Below are 20,683 nucleotides of genomic sequence, written 5' to 3'. Positions count from 1 at the left end.
ATGGAGCAAAGCGCTAAATCCTAGGACCCATTCTGTTGGTTTCCATGGTGATTGCTCCTTATTTAGCACAGTGTTCTTATCTCCCCAGATATCTGAACCAGTGCTTCCAGCACACTGCTGGTTAATAGAATCCTTCGCTTTGCCGTCAAAATAGAGTGCAGGAGCCAATCACAGGCTCGCTTTCATCTGCGCACATCTGGCCATTCAGAGCCAAGCTATGAGCTCGGGGAGAAGTGCAGGACGGTTATAATGGGGGAAGTCCTTCTCAGCCAATCACAGAGCAACTCTCATCAGCTGGTGGAAGCGCTGCTTTGGCAGGAGCTGGAGCTGCCCTGACCCTGTGCCAGTCACCCTGGAGGCAGGTAAGCTGTGTAGCCATGTGTTGCTCCCATGCTGTGATAGATCAGGGCAGTGAGGGTTTGGGTGCTCCCCTGGTAGGATGTTAGTAAATAGGCTGAGGATAAATCAGAGAGATACAGCGCCCATTACACCCCTGCCATAAACCCTGTGTATTTCAGCATCCTTTACTAATCCTGGCCACTTCGCCAATCAGCAACAAATTGTGTAAATATGGGGAGTTTTTGGCCCCCCATCAGTACATCTTTTCCGCAGCTTGACTGATTTATTATTACAAGTCTAAGAACCTTCTGCAGCCTGATTTTCTAAATGTGTGGAAATCTCTGGACCAACCCTCCCTTCCCCAAGAAGCATCCCATTGTAAATCCTTGGTTTTCGTGGGGGTTTTCAGTTTTTATATATATATATATATATTTTTATTTTAGCATTGCCAGTTACTGATCACTACAATGCGAATTATGCTCAAATGCTGACTGTGCGTGATGGGAGTTGTTGTGTAAGAAAACGTGTATCTGGCTGCTTGGAACTCAAGTTACCCCATCCATTAAAGTCCTTCTTTGGACTTCATAATATTATATTTGCCTGTACATATTCATAGAACTAGTAATTTTATGCTTCATATATGTTTAAAATGACTTTATTGCCTTCCAAGTATATTTTGTTTTTGCCTGTTGCTGGGACACTCGAAGCTTAAGGGTTAAATAGTTATAGTACAGATTGAATCAACAATCATAAGTGAAGCAAGATCATACAAATGTAGTAGAAAAAAAAATGATACAGAAAGAGTTCAGTTACCCTGTCACAAATTGCAAATGTACATCTGAAAGCCATCCAGATCTTTAAATATTTCCCACAATTTCTTCGTTCATATGAGTTTTTTTTTTTCCATCTTACATCTGTTTCTCAGATTCCTGTTATAGCTCTTTTCCTGTCCAGCAAATGCTAACCCCCATCAGATCACACACTGATTTGGGCAAAACTGGTACTGCAGCTTCTGCCTGCTTATGTTTCCTCCATAGAAAGCACCCTACCCAAGCCTTGGCTGTGCAGATGTTTATAAACTTGAATTATAATGATGCTTGGCCAAACCATGAACTGGCTAGTTATCATGGTTGATGTAGTTTACAATTCGGCTGAAATGTTGGGAAATACTGTTAACACACCTCTGCAGTACCAATGTTCGCTATCATTGCCCACATAAATTCATACTCCAAGCATGTACTAGCAACCTTGCACCCACACCTGCGGAAAATGTACTTCACAACAGCTGGAATGCCAAAGGTTAGCTATCACTGGTTTGAGGCATGACAACATAGCTGTGAGATTGCTTTAAGTCTTAGACGTTAAGTGCTCTTTGGTAAATCCCTTTACAAGTTTTCGGATTATCCCTATGCTTATCCGTATTAATTAACCGATAATGAGGTGTTTTTTCTCCTTCGTGATTTTTGCTAGATGCTAAAGAGACAGCCAGAGGCGACAATACATTTTGAATAAAAAAAAAAAAAATCTTTGCTCAAATAAACCGGTTTTCTTGCGTAGACATCAAAGGATGTTAGAGAGAAAAAAAAATAATGTTTTTATCTACCTGGAAAATTAGAAACGTTCATTGTACTCTACCTTCTTAAATAGTTTATTATAATTGTATGGTTTAGAATTCAGAGTAAATTAATGCAAATTGCTATCCTTACATTCAAAAGACTGAAATGCAAAAATATTTTGTGATGCAGTTCGGTATTTGTGATACAGTATGGTATAAGAACACACTGCTTGACCATTTATATCTACTGTAAAAGCTCACAGTTTTCATGGCGTGGTTGAGAAAGGTGCAAATATTGATTGGTTTAGTGCAGTGATGACAAACCTGTTTTAATGTAAGTAAATGCCTCTCAGGCATACAACATGACCCAGACCCAATTTTTTTTTATCAGTTTTTGTTACTTTATTGTCACAATTTCTGTTAAAGTTCCCCTTCTGTCCTCTTGTAATTCACTCCTTCTCTTCCTGATATTTGTATTCTGTTACTTTCCCCTCCGTATATAGCTCTCCTCTACATCAACTCCTCTTAACCACTTAACTCATAGCTCTAAGTCTCCACTCCACCATTCTTTCAAATTAGTTTTTTTTTTCTTCTCTCTCTCTGTGTCCCTAACACGTCTGTCTTCCGCTTCTGTATAAGACCCCCCCCCCCTTAACATCCCCTTCTCTTACAGTTTTGCAGTTCTATTTCAGTGCTCACTCTTGACCCTTTCCATATCTGTATACACCACTCACACAGTCCATTATATTTTCCCATCTTCAAAGAAGTCTCCACTCCCACTACAACAGTATCCTTCTCCCACATCATGTCAGTCCTCTTTTTTTCCCATGAAATTGGTTATTTCCACATTAGTCTGTCGGTTCTATTTCCTTCATAATAATAGCCCTTGTCTTGATCCCACTATTTATGTTTGCATGCTTTCTTCCACTGATAACACTGGCTACCACACTCACTCTTTTCCATTCTTCCCATGTGGGGTTTATCCCCTTTTGTCTACTTAGCACGATGCTTTAGGACAGTGGTAGGCAACCTTCAGCACTCCAGATGTAGTGGACTACTTCTCTTTTGATGGTTTGCCAGCATTCTAACTGTAAGAGTATTATGGGAGATGTAGTCAACAACATCTGGAGTGTCACAGATTGCCTACTCCTGCATTAGGATGTCCTGTTTTATAGGATCGATGCTACCCTATAGGCAATAGAAAATGACCAAAGAAAAAGTTACCTGCGCTCTCTCCTTAATCCCTATGTATATTTAGACAAATGGAGGTCATTTAGTTACTCCAATGGCCATTGGAGGGATTGCCCGCCTGCCAACGTCAAGGCAGACCCACAATGGCCATCCTTCCAACCAATGGCCATTGGAGTAACTAAATGACCTCCATTTGTCTAAATATACATAGGGATTAAGGAGAGAGCGAAGGTAACTTTTTTTTTTTTGCACTATATATTGGGGTTGATGTGTACTGTGGTCGTTGCTGTCACCCAGGAGTGATGGAAGTGAGCGCAGGACTTGTCTTTTTGTATTTGTAAACAGTACATGCGAATTATCATAAAATGCATTTCTGAACCAGAATGTAAAATTCATGCCCTAATCTAGCAATCGCAAAACTATGGACATAGCAATCTGACATAGTTTTGCGATTGCTAGATTAGGGCATGAATTTTACATTCTGGTTCAGAAATGCATTTTATGATAATTCGCATGTACTGTTTTTTGCTTTCATAAACGCCGCATGACTGAGAGGATGAGTGCAGGAGGATTTTCATTTCTCCTGGCTATTGTACCATATGCCAGCTTAAACATGTTTATAACAATTGAGAGCTCATTAATTATGCTGTCCGTAAAAGAGGTGGCTGTGGATTAGTCTGATGGAATCTGCCTCATCTGCTTTTAATCATATTATGACACTTATAAATTCACATCTACTTGTAGCTATGTTATCTGGCTAGTGGATTTTTGATCTACTTTAATTTTCCTGATCAAGTAATAAAACCGTTTTGTTCATGAATATTGTTTCCACTGAATAATCTGAATAATTTGTTTTTTTTCTAATCGTGCGGTGTGGACAGACTTAGAAAATTTAAGCTACAACAGCTCAGATGAGAATATCTACCACTTCGTTCAATTTCAGTTTTTGACCAACCAGTTATCAACTTTATTTATTTTTGTGAGTGTTTGTTACATAGCTGAAAAGAGACTTGCGTCCATAAAGTTCAGCCTTCCTCACATAAGCTTTTGCTGTTGATCGAAAAGAAGGCAAAAAACCCAGTCTGGAGTGCTTCCAATTTTGCAACATACTAGAAAAAAATACCTCGTTGACCCCAAAATGGAAGCCAGATATCTCCTTGGATCAAGCAGCTATTATCCCACTAATTAGAAATTATATCCCTGTATGTTATGTTTTTGCAAGTATTTATCCAATTGCAGTTTAGAACATTGTCACACAGCAATTGTATTTCTGTCTTGTATTATCCTTGATGTCTTCATGAATAAGTTAATTAAGATTTTCCTATTTTGACAAGTTGAAATTTTCTGGACATGTTGACGAAGTCTCACATATTTGTGTATGTGGCGTTACCCTCATAATGTTTTTCTGCTTATTACCGATACACCCACAGGGAATTTAAATGTATTATGTTTTTTCTTTTTGCAGTGATTTAAAGGTAGATCATTTTTGTCTTTGAAGCAGCTCTGTCACGCCAAACTTTTCTCTCTTAAGTAGATTCCTCTTCGTTTCCTCTCCAAATATGTTCTTCTTTTCTGATCTTCTTCTCGTAAAATACATAAGTCAAAGTTTGGACTAATTTGCCTTATGTATTTTTTTTTTTTTTTTTTTTTAAAACATGACAAAGGGTTGAGCTTAAGGCAAGTTTCACTAATTTTAAGTCCAGTTTCCCCACAATACTCGCGAGACACACAAAAAACAGGTTAAGCAATGACCGAGCCGATTTTTAAATCTCTTAAAATACAGATAATTCAGTGGAGTCTGTAAAATATTATTCAACAGTCCCTCCAATGCAACAAAGATTTGTTAGAATCCTGTGGTTTAATCAAGCCTCCTAACAGTCCTAATTCTGTCGGGATAGTCCCTATTTCAGAGTCCTGTCTTGCCGTCCCTATTTTGTCCTCTAGCAACACAGTGCGTGGCCATCATTAGATGTGGTTGTGCTCTGAACTGTCACTAATACTATGCAGAGAGAGCTTCAAAAGCAGGTTGTGTGCCAGTCAGGCAGGCCTGTCCTTAATGGGCATCACTTCTTTGGGAACACACCATAAGCATACCTCCCAAAAGTCTCAGTTTTTTGGTTTTGTCTCACTTTAGAACCCTGGAGGTAACTGTTCTCAGGCAGCAAAGCATTAGATGCACTCACACTGTGCGGCGGACACTAAGACCATGCAGGGAGTACTTCAGCAGCTCTCCCTGCATGGTCCTAAAGACAGCCAAGGTACCTGTCAGTGGTTGGGCTCACCCAGCCTCCAGATAGGCCCACCCCTTTTCTAGGCAGGCCTGCCCATTATAGGTGTTGATATTAATGCGTGTTGCATCACTGATGATGCCCTTTTTAGGGTCCTGTCTATTTTTTGTCATTTTTTTTTCTTCTCCCAATTGTTGGAGGTATGCTTCAAGGCCCACCCATCTTGATCTCACACCTTCCCAATTGTGCTTTTTGTACATTTCTAAAATAATATCAATAAGGAGTTCAGTTGACCTTCTGGGTTTATGTAAATGTGTCTCTGTGAGTAAGAAATGTAGACGGTAACGGTAACCCCGTTCTAGGGCGCCTTCCTTTATTTGAAAAGCCTAGACTTGTGTAGCAATCACTTTTTCGATGATTCTTTTTGACGTCTACAGATAATGCTTTGTGCTATTCAACCTGCTAAGCCCAGAGGTTGTGTTGTGACAGCTAGACTTCAATAATAAAATATGACCAATATAGATGTAGGATTTCAATCTCGCTTGTGCCAGGATATAAATGTCTCATTGGCAAGCTCTATTGTCATTATGCTCATGTTGGTGCTCTGCAGACCAGATGTGGCCTTCTGTGGATTTCGTATGAACATTTTTTGCCTTTTATTATTTTACTTCTTTAATAATAACCAGCTCCGGTCTAATGTGACCCTTTAACATTGGTGAGACTGTAAATTATTTTATTATGTTTATTCGATTTATCCTTGAATATCTGTATCAATAAAATCTAAATGTTGATCTGACTATAAGATAACATATATTTACTGAAAATTCTCCCTCTTATTAGAGAGCACCATTTCATTTTCAGTTTTTTGTATGTGCCGAATGTACTCTGCAGATCTTTATTGATTTCTCTGTTACTTTAACCGATACAATGGGTGCTGTTTACAAGGCAGTGTTTCGACGAAATGTTTAAAAAGTGAGGCAATCAGTCAGATCATTTTGTTGGTTTCCATGGTGATATCCCAAGTTTTATAAAGTTATCCTGCAATTTCTCCTTATAAATTACCACAATGTTGCTTGTTGCCATGGTATGTTTGTTTGCACGTGGGTAGCTAAAGGTTTCTCAATCGTTGTTTCATTCAAGAACACATTTGTGACAATTTTACGGATCAGTCTCTCCAAGCCTATAAATCTGCTCATTAGGCCGTCTTCTGCCTGCATTGTTAAGGGTCTTGTACCCATACAGTATATTCAGAATTATTAAGCCAGTGTGAATGATCCCTATGAGCAGTGTCTGGTTTACCTTCTAAGATTGCATTCTCCTTTGCCTGTGGGTTGTTCGGCTTTTGTTCAGATAAGTAGGCTTCATTAGAAAATCCTCCGTATCCTTGCGAAAGAAGAGACTAACCTTAACTGACATTCTGTTACGTTATCCCATGGCATTGCTGTATCATGCTAAACTACATTGATCTGCCGGTACCCTTGTAATGAGGTTATTTTTCAAGTACTTTTTCAGTGTTTGTTGAAAGCGAGCCAAGTATCTCAGGGTAGCAGTACTCTCCCAATGTCGTTATTTTTGAAAATTATTTATTTTTTAGAGGCGACGTTTAAAATTTGTTGTTTATACTTCAATCTCACAATTTCCATGTACTTCTTGCCTTGTTTGTGAGTGGGTTGTTATGTTCTCGATGGTGCTACGACAAATTTACTTCTAAAATCCATTTTCATAGCATTGATTTTTGTTTTCTCAAAATGCTTTCATTTTGCACCTCTGTGTACTCTCGTAGTGTATGTTTACTAATGAAAAGAAGTTGGAAAAAATAAATAAATTAGGAGTACAGGATTTACTGAAGTTATGGGTACATATGGTAAAATAGATGTATCTATTCATTTCTAGCCCATTTGGCTAGCACCGTGTATAGAGTAAGCTTACCCACGTGTTGCCTTCAACGCATTTGATCAGGTTTGTCAAAACCACTGTACGGCGCCAGGGGACTGTGGACATATCTTATATTGATGTTTTATTTTAGCATCTTTAGAAAAATGTGCCCAATGCCACTTTGTCTTTAGGGTTTACTGTTCCTTTAATATTCATAGCTTTGCTCGTGCTTCCAAATAGAGCGTGGGTGTAAGATCACAACCATTACATTTCAAAAAGAACTGTCTCTGCACTGCTGATGTGTAACTTCGGGCATCCTAGAAAAATGACATATGGAAGATTCATTTGCATATTCCGCCTGTTTTTTGTGTTTATTCTTTTCCAGCAGATTATTTTCTAAGTGCATTGAGCTGGAGCTATCAGATCAACAGTTTTGTTTTGTTTTTTGGCTTTAGATGTCTCTCTCAAGTCATTCTTAAACTCTTTGAATGCAATGAATGTAAGCCATGCTAAAATAGATACAGGGCAATTCTCTAAAGTGAAAATTCTAATTTAAGACTGGATTAACTGAACTGAAAGCATAACAGAGAATATTTCCAGTTTGGCTCTTTTGACCTTAAAGAGATACTATAGTGCCACAAATACAAAGCTGTATTCCTGGCACCATCGCTCCCCCTGCCTCCCCACTCCCTCTCCCCCCCCACCCAGGTGAATAAAGTTTTTAAAACCCATTTTATTTACTTGCCTTATCCTAGCGCCGATGTGCTGAGTCGTGTCTTCGCCCCCTCCGACGTCCCGCAACGAGCTGGCACTAATGCCGTGGGAATTAGACCTCCCTATAGGAAAGCATTGATTCAATGCTTTCCTATGGGGAAAAATCTGATGCTGGGTGTCCTCATACAAATTGTGAGGACGTCCAGCGTCAGATAATGGACCAAAGGTCTGTTTCAATCCAGAAAGTCCTCTAGTGGCTGTCTGGTAGACAGCCACTAGAGGCTGACTTAGTGCTGCAATGTAAACCGTTTTTCTGGAAGTGCAGTGTTTAACATTGCGGCACTAAGTGTAAAACGGACACTGCACCCAGACTACTTCAATGAGCTGAGGTGGTCTGGGTGCCTACAGTGTCCCTTTAAATTTGAAAAGTCATTGCAGCTGTAAGCCCACTGCCGTTTGGTTGATATTAGTGGGTTCACACTAGCGCTTTTCTCAGCTGTACAAGACCTTGTACAGCAAGTTCTCATAACTCTCAATGTAAATACTTGTACAACAGCTATGCATCCACTGAATAATTTCATTTGTGGAGGAAAAAACCATTAATGGAATTTTTCGGCAAGGTGACTGAATCCCTGCCACAGATTCTATTTATGACTTGTTTCATTCACACGGTGCTGCTGCACTACATATCTGATAAATGCACAGCACACCTAGTAAAGACAATGAATAGGCCCATGATTGTCTGTGAAAATTCTCAGCCATTTCTTTCAGATCTTCAGCAAATTCAGAGTTGTCATTGCTAATTTTATCAATAATTGGTCAATCCTGGCATATCTGTATGTTTAACGTAACTGTGTAGATTTGCATTCTCCCCTCCCCCCATTTTTCTTTTTAACCGTGCCTGTGTGTTTTTATAATAAACCTTTCTAATTAATACCAAACAGATTCTGATTTGTGTTGCCTATGGTGACCGTACATGTGGAATGATCTGGATTGTAAAGAAGTAATTTGAAGTGCTTGATAATTTGTCGCGTATCTGTATGCTGGTCATTTACTGTAGGCTATTTCCCCATACGCACTAGACATATGTGAAGAAATTAAACTTCCTCCCAAATACCAAGAAATGTTGCTGTCTGTTGAGGTTTGTTTCATAAACCGTGAGTTTTCATGAACTAGGTTAAAAAAAAATAAAAAAAATTATATTTCCATATAGAGTAACTGTACAGGAAAAATCTGTAACCCTGGCATATGCCCAAAATGGAAACCTCAGATTTTGATTTCATATAAATTAGCTAAATGTTTTGATCACTGACTTTTGATATCTGTTCATAGCAAAACACGGAAACCTAACTTGTATACATTTAAAAAATATTTTTTTTGAAGGAACACTCTTTGCACCAGAACCGCTTCATTGGAATGAAGTTGTTCTGGTTCCAGGAGGTCTTCACGAATTGTTTAGGCTTCTATCCAGTGCTGTTTAGCTCGTTCCCCCTGTCATTTCACATAGCTAATTGGCTGAGAGTGATCAGCTGACTCTGTCAACCATTGAGCTAGCTGTTCTCAGCCATTGAGTTAGCTCTTTTGAACCTTTGACAGAGCTTCTGGCAGAGAGGTGGGGACTGTGCCGGGTGGACCTCTGGCAAAAAGTCAAACTGTTATAAAACAGTATGGCTACTTCCAGTAGGGGGTGGCAGGGCATTTGTTACACCATAACCATTTTAAAAGAGTGTCCAGTCTGCTTATAGAAGCAGAGCTGCTCAAGTAACCAACTTATTGTGTGTAGTAGTCTGCGGCCAGATGATGTACCTGTTCCGACCATTGTGGTTGCATTGAAATTGCATGGTGACGATTTTAAAACATTGCGTTGATCAGTGGCTGTAGACAAGAAAACTAAAATAATTGTAATTTTGTTTGTCAAACGTCAGTTTGCCCCTAACAGTGAGACTATTCCTGCACTGAAACGGTTAATAAAGCTACACTACCCTGTGTGCCTATCTATAATGTGAATCCTATTAATTCCCATCAGAGATGAGCCATTTGTAAGGGAGAGAAACTGTGAAATCTCGTTTGTTCCCTTCTCAGATAAGAATTCGTGTCACGCAGCGAGGGTGCATTTAATGAGCAGAAGCAAAGTATGTAGCATGAAAAAGGGTCAGGCATTTTAAGATGACAACTGATATGAGAATAGGAGAAACAAAGGAATAGATGTTGTATGGGTGTCAAGTAAGTCGTTATCATAGTGAACCAACATCCAGCATATTGGCACCTGTGTTTAATAGTTAATACTCCATAAATGTGCAGTAGTTAAAATACTGAATTGTAACCTCATGCCAAGTATGATCAATGACGTCTTGGTTAACACTACATCAATCAATCCGTCAATGTGTAAGACCTCTAAACGCATCTTAGTATGAAAAGTCATTAATTAAAGGGACACTATTGTCACCAGAAGAACTACAGCTTAATGTAGTTGTTCTGGTAAATCTAGCATGTCACTGCATGCATTTTTTTTATTTTTTTGTGTGGAAACACTAGCCTTGTCAGAGAAAAGGCACTGTTTACATTACTGCCTAGAAACACCTCTAGGGGCAGTCACTCAGACAGGCACTATAGGTGCTTCCTGTGTCATGTGCAGCACTGACATTCAGAGTCTCTGCTTTACTTTCCCCTTATATAGACGCATTGATTCAATGCATTTATATGAGGAGATCCTGATTGGTTAGTGCTATGTTTGGCTCCGCAAAATCTGATAAATTCTGATGATGCCAGCCAAGGAGGCGGTTCAGGGGTGCTGGAAATAAGGCGAGAGAACACTTTTTAAGGAGGGTGGGTGGGTGGGGGGGGGGGGGCACCTAAATAGTGCTTTTTAAAACTATAGTGTCGGGAATACATGTTTGAATTCCTGACCCTATAGTGTCCCTTTAACCCCTTAAGGACACATGGTCCTTAAGGGGTTAAGCTGCAGAATTAACATCAATCCAATGTACAGGAGGGATACTGCAGTTTTTTCCATTTCAGGAAATTACATCAAAACAGAGCTAAACAAAGATACATGGAAAGACAGAGGAAAGCAAAAATGAGCTAATCTTAGAAAACTCTAGGAAATAAACAAAGAAGAGGGGGGTTACTTTAAAGGAATAAAATAGATTATTCACTGCACAGGAAAAGGTAGTAATGTAATGGAAACATTCTTTGTTTTCTTATTTTTTGCTGTGCATCAGCATGTTAGAGACAAGCTTAACCCCTTAAGGACACATGACATGTGTGACATGTCATGATTCCCTTTTATTCCATAAGTTTGGTCCTTAAGGGGTTAAGGTACCCCAATAGCAATCCTCAGGCATTACTTCATGCATTACATGTGAGGGACTTGAAAGGCATGCACAATTTTATATTATAAGCTGGCATAATTTTCATTTTGGTGCATCCCTAATTATGTTACTAATTTATGTCATAGCTTTTAAGTTCTATAAGATGCATTGCATTGGTGATAGTGGTGATTGCCATGAATGCTATCTGTGTCCAGAATGACTTCATAGGATTGGAGATAAGAGATTGTTCCAGTTTAGGAATAAAGGTTCGTAATGGAGCTGTTGAGAATAGTTTATCTGTTGTATGCACCATGCATGTGCCACTGGCAAGATTTTAACTTAATTATACACGGCTTTCAAAAAAACTTTAGCAAAATTTTTAGCTTACTTTTAGCGAATCATATGTTTGTGCTAAAATGTAAAAAAAGACTAATTACTAGGGTAAGCCGGCACAGAAGAGACTGGCATGCCTATTGAACAGGTGAATATGGTATGGAAATATATAGAGAAAGTGGGCATATATATATGCTGGACCTGCTGGCAAAACTGCCAATGGAAAAAAGGGTAAGTTAACATAGACATTGGTGTGACTGGCATGGAACCACATGGGCAAGGCAGGCACGGAAATACACTGAGAAATGGCACATTTACACATAGTGGACGCTGGCATTGATATGCACATGGCATCATGGTATGAAAATGCATGTGATCAGTTTTTATATCAACCCTCAATAATTATTTTTATTGCACCATAAAAGTGCATGCTTGATCAGTCTTTAATATTTGTTTCTACCTCTATTGGTGGCATTTGTGCTGCTTCAATGCATTATAGGACCCGTGCACAAATAGAGCTTTTATTTTGCTGTCCGGCCATGCATACACTCCAGAGCATGTGTGACTGGGTAATAAATAAGGTCAGGACAATCTTTTTGTGTTCTTGCTTTTATCCGCTGGGTTAGTTGCATATCAAATTTTTCTACAAATATTACTGTAGATGCTCTGCCTTTACAACACATGATAATAATGGAAATCCCTATGTGAGCAATTAACTTAGAAAAATGATACACTGCTCAATAAAACATTGCAAGGTAGGTTATTGTAGATGCATTTTCACTAAAACTTGATGGTGTTTTATTGAATTTCAAAATTAAATCCTCTTTTTAATAATTTTTGTTTGTTTTCTGTTATTATTCTGAAAAAAAAAAACAATCTGTAGAGGCTGATCTCTTTTTATTTTGTAGAATTTTTTTTAGCTTATCACAAATACTGAAAAGAAATTTGTGTATTATTTGTAGACAGGAAAATATAAAAATACTGCAATTTAACGAACCCCTGAATTTTTAGAAATATATTTTAGAAATTTTTTTTTATTATTCTAAATTCTTGTGTGTATGAAATGCTTGAGGTGTTATGCATGTGTTCGATGATTTGCAGTGTTGCTGTGTTTGTGTCGGGAGGAAGATGGACCTTGTGGAACTGTTGGCATAAGTTGATATACAGTTTCTTCTGGTTTGATTTACTATAAAGCATTTGGATACATGTAATATCCATATTGTATATCAGATGATCTAAGTGTCTTTGCTGACACTGGCAGTATTTGCACCTTTTGAACATTTTGTATATACCATTTTATAAATAATCACACTTTAGTTCCTTTTGCACCTTTGAGATGACTAGGTGCAATATGTTGTTTAATGACTACCTTCTGCTAGATATACACTTTACATTTTTCACGGCTTGTCATGTATCCGGTTTCATTTACGTTTAATGCACAAATTTATTAGCTAAAATGGTTAACAAATATGGAATCACATCTCTATATGTATATGTTGTGACTAGGAGAGATACAGTGTAGTGGTGTGCATGATGTGGTACACCAATTCAGCTGGGAGGCAGTCAGACAGATGTTTAGCAGCATCATGACCATAAACAGGGCAAATCTGCTTAGATTTTGATTTATTATTATTTATGTGTAACTGTCTAAATACGAACTTCCAATTTAGGACATAATGTGTTTTTTATAATATACAACTGTTCTGGGTTGGCATATCAGGGTTGGCAAGCATGAAATTTGAGTTTCTTGTACCTTCTATATATACAGCTCTGTATACCTGTACACTCTACCCCCTCAGTATCCTAGCTGGCTTTCTCTATAACCCCTGTTTAATATTTGCCATCAAACAATGTTTTCCATTAAGTAGTTTTGTTTTTTTTGTTAGCTTTTTTTTTTTCCTGTCAACCGAGCTGCTGAAGCCCCGTTTTACTATCTATTCATTGAGTATGTAATACAGCATTTGTGGCAGCATTTTCATGCTCATAAGAATACCCCAGAGAATAAAATCACAATTTATCAGTCTGTGTTCTACATCAAAACATTGTAAAATAATTCCCATGAGTCAGTTGGCACTGTAGAAAATGTTATTGTTGGTTGGTCCTTCTCTCCCCCCCCCCCCCACCCCCATCAACTTTTTTGGTAGATACAGCACAACATATCATAACACAGCTCACATGCATTGAGCTAATTTGAAAAGTATTTTTTTTTTTTTTTTTTAAATGCCAAGAACATATGTTGGACTGAAAGGGTAGAACCAAACACAGATAGAAATTGCCTTAATGCAAAAATTATATCCTTGAATGTGATCTATCTTGCATAGAAATGTCAAACTTGGGAAGCCTTGTTTCCTCTTTATTTGAGATTTTAAACACCAATGTAATTGTTTGTCCCAGCAGTTAGCTTTATTTAGTGCTGTCCTCGAATTTCATAATAATGGATTTCAGTCAAACAGCAATAATTGAGTTTGTGTATAAATTCATTGATGACATTCCCTGATATTGCCACTTTGCATACCTTACAAACTGCTGTTCCTATGACACTAATTAACACTTCAAGCTGCTAGGTGATGTAGACTTGTCACCATATCTCACAATTTACCCCATCTCTCAATCAAGTAGTTATACATGCAGAACATCATTCAGAAAATTAATTTGAGTGTTTTTGTTAACAAAACCACTTACGTGTGTGTGTGTGTATATATATATATATATATATATATATATATTGGAAGTGAGCAAGGCAAGCTCATTGGCTAATGCATCATAAGAATCTGTTCAACCCTTGGGTCGCAGGTTCAAATCCCAGCAGGGTTGACTCAGTCCTTCATCCTTCCAAGGTAGATAAAATGAGTACCATGATGTTGGGCTAAGGTAACACCCCCAGGATGTACTTGAAGACCAGGGTAATCGGAAAGTACTGTTCCTGGTTAAATACTTTGATTATTATTATTATGATTATTATTACGTGAAGGTGAAGTGGATGCCTAATGTCTATAATGCCATTACAGACTGTATAGCATTAAATACTAACTGCAAACATCATTTGTAATTGACATGTATGCAGTAACACATATCTTCTTGTAATGTATATTATATATTGTGCATTCAGTCTCTTTTGTGGTAGGTTTAAGATCTGTCTTCATTCACTACATATATTTGTGTGATTCCGGTGTTTCATATAAAATTAATCACCGTGATCGTTTTGTGGTAAGCTGTAATTGCCACAGTTTGTACAACCTAAAAGAAAACTTTCGTAATACCTGCGTGCAGGATCCACATACGTCAATTCAATAGCTATTTTTTTGCTTTTTGTCATTGAAGCACTATCAAGCATTAGCCCCATTCAGCGTCATCCTATGGTAACACTAAACCTTTTGAGAAGTAAAGGAAAAATGCAGTTCTATGCAATATCTGTTTGATATCCACTAGAGAAGTGTTTTCTGTAAAATGTAATCAATGTGTTTCTCAGAAACACTGGTCCGAGAAGAGGCAGCCTCTATGCACCAAAACTACTACAATAAGATCTAGTGGTTCTGGTGCTTAAAGTGTTTCTTTAAATATTGATCTAACAAATGTATAAATAAATAAAATAAAAAATATTTTCTCTTTTTTTAATGTAATACTTTTCCCTTCGTATAGTGGCAGTACTTACAAGTGGGATGTTCCTTAGGATTCTGGACAAGAAGCTTCCCCTTCTTTAGAATTTAAATGCTGTGCTCCGCCTGCTGCCTCCATATAAGCTGTAACTCAGAGACACTCACCAGTTCTTCTTGTCCCGGCAACGTGACGGACAGGTTCCCCCACAGTGCAGGTGGAGATTTGGTGCGTTCAGCACAGGTTGCTGACCGGGAGGTGAGTGCCCGATTGTTTCCCGGGCGGGAACTGAGCGGCAACAGTACTTCCGGGTTCGCGTTACGGAACGTGACCTGGTACTGTCTTTTGTGTTTTTTTCTGACGGAGTTCCCAGGCGGTCCTACTTCATTGCTCATTACGCATGCGCACAGCGGTGGAACGCACGCCCGGGAGGCTTTGCGTTCCACCAAACACAGAATCGCGCTACTAAGCATGCGCAAAACTGTGTTTGGCGCCAAATTTAAGATTTGGATACATGGCTGTGCAGGACCTTCCTGACCCCAAGGGTGGGTGTACAGTTCTGGTTCTCCGTGTCACCTGCCCTCCTACACGGATCTTAGGTGATTTAAGGTGAGATTTAACTATTGAACTCTCCTTTTTTTCACCTTTCTTTATGCATGCTTCTCGAAAGTCCTATGTCTCCAGATAAGACAGATATAGACAAGATGTCAACTTCTGTTCCGAAAACCACAAGTAAATCTAAGCACTTATGTTGTCTGGAATGTGCGTTACCTCTACCTGATGGATGTCGCAAAAATACATGCAATCAGTGCGCAACGGATAGGCTAGAAAAAGCCGAGCAGACTGATATGGCATCCTTCCTGGGCTGGTTTCAGGAAAATTTGTCCCAGACATTTGAAGCTTATAAAGATGCTGTGTATAAAGAACTGACTATTCGGGAGAAACTGCCCACACAGCATAGGAGGAATAGATCTCCTTCTGTGTCTGACGTCTCGTCACCTTCGGATATTTCCAGCCTGGCTTCAAGTGTGGAGGAGGGTTTTCCACCAGAAGAGCTGAAATTTTTTTTAAAGAAGTGACGACGGCGGTACAAGAAACTGAACCTACCAAGGGTAAGGTTAAAGGTTTCCCAATGTCTCCTTAAATCTTGGATCTCCATCATAGAGAATGAAAGAATCCTGAAGACGTACGTTCATTTCAAAACATTTTGAACTGCTGTTCAAGCTACAGTCTGGAGAAAAATGGGAAGATCTTCCTAAGTGGATGTTCAGATTGCCCAGCTATCAAAGAAAACCACTATACCCATTGGCGAAGTCTCAGGACTTAAAGACCCAATGGACGAACGGGCCGAAACTTCGTGTAGTAGAATATTCCAGGCCGCAGGATATCAGTGCTGAGCTGAATTTGCAGGCTCAGAGCTCAGAGCGTTTGGCTACAAGCCCTGGAGGATTCCCTTATGGGAAATCTGATACAGATCCTTCCCATCTCTTGTTCCTGCTGAAAGATGAGTTTTCTTCGTTTATCAGCGAGGATTATGGGTTTGTCGTCAGTAGCCAGAAGAGCTCTTTGGCTACCAACATGGACAGCTGACTCTGCGTCTAAGGCATCCTTATGTGAATTACCCTTTGAAAGGAACAAATTGGCACTCCTTTGGAAGACATTATTAGACAGATGTCTGATACGAAGAAAGCCCTGCCTCTGGAATCAAGAACCCAGGGATATTAAAGTTTTCAGTACAAGGGTCAGAGGTCCTTTCGTTACCAGGGCGGTTTGGCAGGTTTCAAAAGCATGATGGCCTCTGGCCATACCAGCCTGAAAATCCCTGATCTTGTCAGATCTCAGAAGACATCCAGTCTCGGGCCTGGTTAGTACTTGTATGGGAGACCAACTAGGTACCTCAAATAAACAGCCAGTGGTCTAGTCAGGAATCCAACAGGCATGACAAAAGAGGAAGTTTTTGACGCCATAAGAGTGGGAGGACGCCTTCGGTTCTTCGCCCAAGACTGGGAAAGAGTGCTTCATATAGGTGGATTACAAGGACCATTTCAGAAGGTTACAGAATAAAGTTGCATCGAAACCACGTCCATCCTTCCTACTGTCAAGCTATCCATCAGGAGTAAAACAAATGCTCTTCTTCTTTAAGAAAGGTGGTAGAGTGGTACCCAAACGTTGGGAATTTCAGGGAGTTTACTCACGCCTTTTTTTCTGGTTCAAAAACCAGATGTATCTTTCCGGCTGATCCTAGACCTGAAACTAGTAAACACCTGCTTACCATGACAGAAGTTCCGTATGGAACGTATTTTTGTCTTTTGACACACATTTTACAAAGGGAGATTACATGGCAGAGTTGGTTTTTAAATATGCTTATCTCCATGTACCGGTTTCAGAATCTTCCCGGAAGTTTCTCAGGTTTGCGGTTCTAGCAAGAAAGCGAAGGATTCTCCATTTACAATTAAACTCTTCCCTTTGGCCTGTCCTCAGCTCTTCGAGCTTTTACGAAAATCTTGGCACCCATAGCGGCGGTTTTACGTCTGAAAGGTATCTCGATTGTTCCAGGCCTGGACGTTTGGTTCCTGAAGGCCCAATAAAGACAACTGCTGAATCTTCATCTCAAGATTACAATGAAGGTTTTAAGAGATCACGGTTGGATCCTGAACCTGGAAAAATCCAAGCTGACTGCGTCACGAAGTCTAGAGTTCTTGGGTCTTAGAGGAAATTCACAGTCCCTCTCTCTTTTTCTACCATTAGTGAAACAAATGAGGATTTTAAAAGCCGTATCAAAGCTGCATAAAAACCTAAGTTCAATCAGAGATGCTATGAGGTTCTAGGCCTCCTCGCTTCTGCAAACCCAGCAGTGGCCTGGGCAAAGGCAGAAGCAATACGATTGCAATGGGACTTCCTTTTCCAATGGACACGATAACAGGTAGATCTAGACTCTCCCTTCCACCTATCCAAAGGGGTGAAAGGACTCCTGAACTGGTGGAAACACAGAAGCAAAATCTCAAAGGGCCTATCGTTTGCTCAGAAACAATGGTTTATGATATCCACATATGCCTCCCAGATGGGTTGGGGCGCCCATCTAGCTTCTCAGTTCCGTCAGGGTCTTGGAACAGAGTGGAGGCAGGCACTTCCTGGAGTTTCAGGGATTAAATGCGGTTTGGAAGGCACTGGTTTCCTTCCGTTCAGCCATCACCAATCAGGCAATGAGGATTCAGTCGGACGATGCCACTACAGTGTTTTTTTTTTTTTGTATCGCCAGGGTGGCACGAAGGTAAAAGCTCTGCAAGAGCTCTGCTACCACATATGTCTTGGGCTCAAGCGAATCTTCTCGCTATATCAGCTACCCATATCAGAGGGTCTCTAATCGTTGTTTCAGATGGCCTCAGCCGTAGACTTTGGTCTCAGGCAGACTGGGCACTGTCAAGCCAAGTTTTTTTTTTTTGGAGCTGGGTTCACGCTTCGGCAGGCCGGAGATAGACCTGTTTGCCACAAGGAGAAACAGGAAAGTACAATGTTTTGCTTCTCTCCATTCAGGATTTACCCAGTTGTCCTAGACGGTCTATAGATTCCTTGGACCTTCGACATGGCTTATGTTTTCCCTCCTGTCGCTCTTATACCACGGATTGTTCATAGGTAAGATGGAGAAGGCAAGTAATTGGCAGTCCTGCCCTTCTGGCCGAACAGGAGTTGGTTTTCGGAAGTGGAAAACTTGACAATCTCGCGTTGGCATCTCCAGTCTCTTCTCAAGTATTGGAGAATGTGACTCTTCCCGTGGAAACTCTGGAGATTTTTCACCTGACGGGATGGTTGCTGCAAGGGTGATCCTTCAAGGCCATGGTCTCTCTGACCTTTATGTGATGTGTTGCTGTCTTCTGTCCGCTGGTCCACTTCGTAAATCTATTTCAGAGTTTGGATGAAGTTCAGAACCTGGTGTTCACTTCGAGGTTGGATCCGGCCAAAGCCTCTATCCCGGAAAGTCTTTCTTGTTTGCAAGATGGGTTTGAAGCCGGCCTGGGAGTTTTTTACGCTCAAACGCCAGATTTCAGCTCTAAATCACTTCCTGGTTTGTGACTTTGCCTCAAACCTGCTTTTTTTCTAAGATTTCTTAAGTCCATAAGGCTTAAGAGGCCTCCTAAGTTAGTACCTTTCCCTACTTGGGATCTGTCTCTGGTGCTTCGAGCCCTTTGTGAACCACCATTTGAACATTTACTGGAGGTTCCTATCAAGTTTCTTACCTTCAAGACGGTTTTCCGGGTGCCTATCACCTCTGCTAGTTGAGTAGGTGTGATCCGAGCTCTCTCTTTCTCTCCGGAATTCACCTTTTTTTTTCAAGACTAGGTGGTCCTGCACACCAAGCCTTCTTTTTTGCCTAAGGTTATTTCTAGTGCTGCAATTACCAACCTATTGTCCTACCGGGTTTTTGTCATTTTCCTACGTCGGATCTGGAAAGAATGTGACATCTCCTAGATGTTAGAAGATCCCTGAAAATCTGTCTTCAGAAGACTCAGGGATTAGATCCTTAGATCTATTTGTATTCTTTCATGGCACTAACAGGGGTTGTGCTGTCTCAGGACCCTCTTTGGCCAGTTGGCTAACGTATACAATCAGGTTGGCTTATCAATCCAAAGGGATTCCCCTTAGTTTCCCTTTAAAGGCTCGTGCCGCTAGAGCTATGACGACCTCCTGGGCTGAAAATGCAGCCGCCTCACCTGAAGACATCTGCAAAGCTGCTGCTTGGTCTTCCTTACATACTTTTATCAAGCATTGTAGGCTGGACGTATTCTCATCATCTGAAGCTGCTTTGGGCGTAAGGTGCTACAAGCTGTGGCCTGCTGAGTTCCCAACCTTTGTTGTATGCAGGGGTCTTGCTATATCCCACTTGTAAGTACTGCCACTATACGAAGGGAAAAACAGTAATTTTACTTACCGTAAATTCCTTTTTTCTTAGTATAGTGGCAGTACTGGCTTTCCCTCCGCTTTCAAATAGATTAAATTCTATGCATCATTCGGTCTCCGTTTTTGGTTCTTTTGTATTACTGGTGAGTGTCTCTGAGTTACAGCTTATATGGAGGCAGCAGGCAGAGCACAGCATTTAAATTCTAAAGAAGGGGGAGCTTCTTGTCCAGAATCCTAAGGAACATCCCACTTGTAAGTACTGCCACTATACTAAGAAAAACAGTAATTTTACTTACCGTAAATTCCTTTTTTTCTTAGTATAGTGGCAGTACTTACAAGTGGGATGTTCCTTAGGATTCTGGACAAGAAGCTCCCCCTTCTTTAGAATTTAAATGCTGTGCTCTGCCTGCTGCCTCCATATAAGCTGTAACTCAGAGACACTCACCAGTAATACAAAAGAACCAAAACGGAGACCGAATGATGCATAGAATTTTATCTATTTGAAAGCGGAGGGAAAGCCAGTACTGCCACTATACTAAGAAAAAAGGAATTTACGGTAAGTAAAATTACTGTTTTTCCCTTCGTATAGTGGCAGTACTTACAAGTGGGATATAGCAAGACCCCTGCAAACAACAAAGGGTGGGAAC

General features: G+C 40.0%; 1 protein-coding gene across 2 annotated transcripts in view; it reads left to right on the top strand.

The window, feature by feature from the left end:
* Positions 1-284: 284 nt before the first annotated feature.
* CAMKK2 (calcium/calmodulin dependent protein kinase kinase 2) overlaps positions 285-20,683 on the top strand; it is an 87,039-nt gene continuing 66,640 nt past the window's right edge. For both annotated transcript variants that reach the window (XM_063454255.1, XM_063454254.1), the window contains exon 1: positions 285-362. The gene's annotated coding sequence lies outside the window, so the exon portion shown is untranslated. The remainder of the gene's footprint in view (positions 363-20,683) is intronic.

The sequence above is a fragment of the Pelobates fuscus genome, chromosome 5 (assembly GCF_036172605.1).
Source record: "Pelobates fuscus isolate aPelFus1 chromosome 5, aPelFus1.pri, whole genome shotgun sequence".
Lineage (NCBI taxonomy): Eukaryota > Metazoa > Chordata > Amphibia > Anura > Pelobatidae > Pelobates > Pelobates fuscus.
Note: the sequence above shows the minus strand (reverse complement) of the source record. Positions and strands in the feature narration are given on the sequence as shown.